The sequence below is a fragment of the Apostichopus japonicus genome, chromosome 17, assembly GCF_037975245.1.
Source record: "Apostichopus japonicus isolate 1M-3 chromosome 17, ASM3797524v1, whole genome shotgun sequence".
Lineage (NCBI taxonomy): Eukaryota > Metazoa > Echinodermata > Holothuroidea > Aspidochirotida > Stichopodidae > Apostichopus > Apostichopus japonicus.
In genome coordinates, this window is record NC_092577.1 from 16,478,477 (window position 1) to 16,483,607 (window position 5,131).

Consider the following 5,131-nt stretch of genomic DNA (forward strand, 5'->3'; position numbering starts at 1 on the left):
GAACTGGTCAGATTCAATGATGTTGGCGTTGCAGATGTCAGTGCACCGACGTTGCTTGCCTTGGAAGACAACGGAAGACTGGCATTATTTACCAACGAAAGTGGACTTTGAAGACTTTTGAGGACCCCAAGGTAAGAATTTATATAGAGAAAAAAAAACTGAACTGGAGTAATATTTTGGTAAAAATAATTATGTGATATTGCAAACAGCCTAGCCTACAATACTTCAATGTATATCACATTGGCCTAAAATATATTCAAGTAGTATACAGTATGGCAAAGCCTAAATTAGGTAGCTAGCCTAGATTACATAAATGCACATCCGAGCCTATACTGTTATATGAAATATATAGCCTATATTCCTAGCCTTAGTGATTGTGTAGCCAATTACAGTAGCCTAGCCTACAGCCTTACAAATTGTTTAGCAAATTTGGTATTTGAGCATAGGACTATTATTTATTACTTACCCAGTGTCATGCCCTTTAAAGTGGCCATGACACGAAAATTTCAAAGTCCTATATTTTTGGGATCCATCAAAGAATGTTCTCTAGAACATGTATCAACCAATCTGCCAGTTTAAAACTGGATTTTTCAAGTCGAAAATTGAGAATGAATTTACCCTTTTCGGCGTTTGAAACTTTGTTTACTCGAAAATTTTCCGATTCGCATGACGTCATGTGACGTCACGTTTTGAACACATTTGTTGTCGCTGCTTACCGATCCTCCGAACATACCATTCACGTACACAGTAGACAAGTACACATACCACTAGTAGTTACTAAACAAAACACCGATCACAAGTGCGATATCAAATCAAAATTTCCTGTGAAATGGCGGATCCAGAACCAATTGCGGCAACCGAAGTTCAAAGTGATAATGGTTCTTCACTAGGCAGTGAAATTGGGCTATAATTAGAGTGCCCTTTCTCATATTCGAAGCAGAGAGTGAAGGCGATGATCATTCCAATATTGAACCGAACGTTGAGGGTGGAGCGGAGGTGTTAGAACCGTATCAGTTCGAGCCTGTTAAACGAGCCGAAATTGAAGCTCCACAACATATCGAAGAAGAAATCCGTTCGAAACCATTGCAAGGAACATACAACGTGGTAAGAATTTATTAACGAAGCATTTAAAAACAAAATCCAGTCCATTTTGTGCATGTGTTGTTGGAATTCGCGGAACACCCTAAACCGTATTGTGCGTTGTGTTACGGTAACTTACAACCCATATGTAGAGTGTGTAGTACTAGTAGGGTTGGTTGCATACTGAAAGTTTGGCTCGGGGATGTAAGTTGCATTATGCAGCCATGCTAGGTAGGCATATGTGTTATTTCATACTCATTATTACTTGGCTAGTACTTTAGCCTGGAGTTTTGCAAATCAATTTTCTGAAACAAAAGAATGTTTCATGATACACGGAAGGTGTAAAATCACAACAAATGTAATCATAACTGTACATTGTATGCCTGCTTGTTATTGTGGACATCATGGCCAACATTAATACATTTTGAACTTTCATAAATTTTTTCCCAGGCAGTACAGATACATAGCCTACGGTCAACAGGTTCAATGATACTTGGGGTTCCTAGCAAGACACGTCAGGGTTGTGCTACCATCATGTGCAGTCCAAAGGATCAGAAGTTTTTTTCCAGCCAATGGTCATTACACTGGATTCAAGTTGCCAGGAGAAAACTCATTGTATAGGAAGCCTTGGTTGAGAAATTCCTCCAGAAACACCTTTTCTAAACTACGATTGTGTTGGATTATCAATCCGTCAGGGTTCCCTCAGTGTTGATATATTGAAATTCAAGACTTTTAATTCAGGATGAAAGGTTATTTTCCAGACCCAACATCAACAATGAAAGAAAAGGCATGTTTTGAAGCATTTGGACACAAGTATTGGCGTGACGGTGATGTCATATAATATGTGCATAAGGGAACGGACATTGACCTTTTTAGGGGCATTTACCTCCCAGACGTTTGATTCGTACCTTTAATCTGGAAGCCAAAATATCCATATCACCAATGATATTTGACAGAAAAGTCATAATAAAGACCAATGGAGGCAGCAGAACTCTTGAATGTTTAGACTTTGTTTCTTCAGCAGCAGTTGGTTTGTTTTGTAGTCTTTCTTCAAAAACTCAGCAGTACACCCTGTTAATGGTCTTCGATTGTTTTAATGCGTGTGATGCTGTGTTTCACATTGCCCATCAGTGTTGTACGTGTCGTCGTGCTTGTGTAACATTTTTGCATGTGAGTTACTTCGTGCAGTGTTTCTTGGTTTAAATAACCCTTTATTGTATTTGCTTCTGGATTATTCTAATTAATTTGTCACAACAACGATTGATAGCGATGGACATGCAACTGCTTTGTAGGCTTAAAGCCAAAAAATTCATGTAAGTTGTTTTCTTTTAACCTCCTTTGATGTCACAAATTACATTAGTGTAATTTAAGAATGATAATGTTTATGGAAAGTACAGTTTTACTTTTATGTCATATAATACAATGATTGTTGTTAATGTTAGTTCAGATTGTCCAGAATGACTGTCTAGAACTGATATTGAATAAATTTTGTTCAATGATTTAACACTTGAACTATGTTGTGTGAATTTTTGGCTCTGTGACTTTAAAATAAATCGCTTTGAGATTTAATTAAACACCCTTTGGAATAAAATCTTTTTACCTACCTAGTATTTTCACCCATCCCCATTACCCCCACTCCCTCCACAACATAAAAAATGGTTTTCCTGGAATAGGAATAAGAAATTATTGCTATAACTAACTGATCCAGCATATTCCAGAAATAAATTGGGGCACTGAGATTTGTTCACAAGAAGATGTAACCCATCGCTTCTGAAGCTAACCTCATAGCTTATTAGTATACAATAAAGCAATGAAGGGGGTGTTAATTTAGATGATACAGTAAAATCTCTTCGTCTATTGCGACTTCAGTGTAGTAACGCTAATACTATAGTACTACTAGTGCTCAGCGCGCTACCTCCTAAGGATCGCCACTTGCCCCATTGGAGGTTTCCTGTTCCCCGATCTGGTCTTCAGAGTAGTTTTTTGTGGATTACTTGACAGAAGAATGACTCTTTTATGTCGAACCGTTAAAGTCCATTTGTTTTATTTCATAACAAAAAGGAGGGATCGTAGTATGCTTCCGTGAAGTGTTCGCTTCATTCGGAGCTGCATACTGGCTAGGCCCAGTGAAATCGGCGCTGGTGTTGTGCACTAACTTGGTCATAATCGCCGTGTTTTTTCGTCCTTCAGCCATGGATGAAGGCTAATTGCATGGGTAATGATATTTATGCAGCCCCCAACAACACAACGGACCGGCATTTCTCTCGGATAGTTTACAACAGTTGTAAAAAAAACTTGAAATTACTAACGATATAGCGTAATACAGTGGTTGTTCTATCAGTGTAAATGTGCGTGTACTGTACATGGAACGGTATGATCGTCGCGCATCCGATACATGCCTGGGCTTTGCACGTGTGTTCCTAACATGACGTCATCATTGTCTTGTTGTGAAATCGCATTCTCAGATATCTATTTTCGGATGCGAATATTAAAACGTTAATTACTAATTAGTCCTTGAGGTTTTCAAGGTGTTGAGGGGTAGTTTTGAACATAGATTTTCTCATAGATTCAGAGGAAGTTACTCTCGATGAGTTGGATTTTTCGTGTCATGGCCTCTTTAATATATTTTTAGCCACACCTCTGGTCTGCCCATATGGTCTCAGGGGTCACATTAGTCCGGCCACTGTGCGACATTCCTTTCTGTCTATGATCGTAAAAAGCTGTGTATGGTCATATATTAGATTTTCTCCCTCAGCTTTTCCTGTAATATTTCACATTAGTTCAGTTGTTTGTAACAGTTTGTTTTAGCAGGTACACTGCAGTATCCAGTTTTATGTATTGGTGGCAACACTGTTTTATTCGCCTACCAGCCTCTATTTTGTGTTTACAGTTTTTGTCCTGGCAAATTAATAGTTCGTAAGTACTGTTTTCTTTGTTTTCTAGAATGTTGGAAATTACCTTTCACTAAGGTGTCATCAACTGTTTAGGTCGTTATTACGATTATTTAGGACTATTTAGGATTATTTAGGATTATATAGGACCACTTATTAGGATTATTTAATCACCTTATTTATCGGCAACTCAGTATGTACCATTAGACTTAGTATGTACCATTAGAGCACAGTTACGTGCTATGTGCTTGCTCACCGTTTATATCACATGGGTATCAAATCTTTGTTACGTATCAGACCTAACAGTATATACTTCATGTTCTAATTAATTTACTTAATATTCAGCCTTTGTAGTTTCTATTTTCAAGTTCAAGGGTGTTATCGGATAGATCATTATGTTAATCTGAAGGTACATTTTTGTAGTATTGCTATTAGAGGTAACCTACTTTATCCTCGTCTCTTTCATACTCAGTCGTAGTTATGCTATATTAATCATAACCGACATTGTTAGCACGTCACTGTTCTGAGTACAATCATTATCGTATTTAGTTTAGTAATCTTGTAAAGCTGTAGTATTATTTTGCATCATTTATCTTGTTTCATAGTTTAACCAGGGGAAATTCAGAAGCTGCATCTGTCTTTGCGTCATTTTTTGGTTAGCTGGCTGTCTAGCGAGTATATCCTAAGCGAGTGAGGGCAGCACACCCAGTAATAAAAGGCAAAGGCAACAAGAGCCCAAGGGCACTGTGGTTCTTTGCGTAGGGGTATATGACAATACACATAATATTTTTTTATGTGGCGAGCGAAAGGTCACCCTGAACAGGATGTAAGAACTGTAGATCCTCTTACCTGCTAGCTGATTCCGACTAATCCCTTGGGATTAACGGATTAGCACGTTTCCTCTTCCCCCCCCCCAGTATAGACCGAGTTATCTTTTGTTTATTCCCCCTCAAATAGTCCAAGTAATTGTGGTCCTACAAAGTACCAACACTATAGCCAACACTTTTGTGATCACAAATTGTGATGAGATTTTTGATCAGAAGGCACTTTTGAGATCTGAATATGGCGTCGAAAATGTCAGAAATATAAGGTCACCTACAAGCGGGTCAACAGATATGATAACATTGGTGACCTCAAATCACATGACCGTTAAGTTTGAA

General features: G+C 38.1%; 1 long non-coding RNA gene across 1 annotated transcript; it reads left to right on the top strand.

Annotated features, from left to right (window-relative positions):
• The first annotated feature begins 484 nt into the window (after positions 1–484).
• Positions 485–2,584, top strand: LOC139985072 (uncharacterized). The gene is made up of 2 exons (XR_011799273.1): positions 485–1,104; positions 1,531–2,584. It is a non-coding gene; the product is annotated as an uncharacterized lncRNA (long non-coding RNA).
• The last annotated feature ends 2,547 nt before the right edge of the window (positions 2,585–5,131 follow it).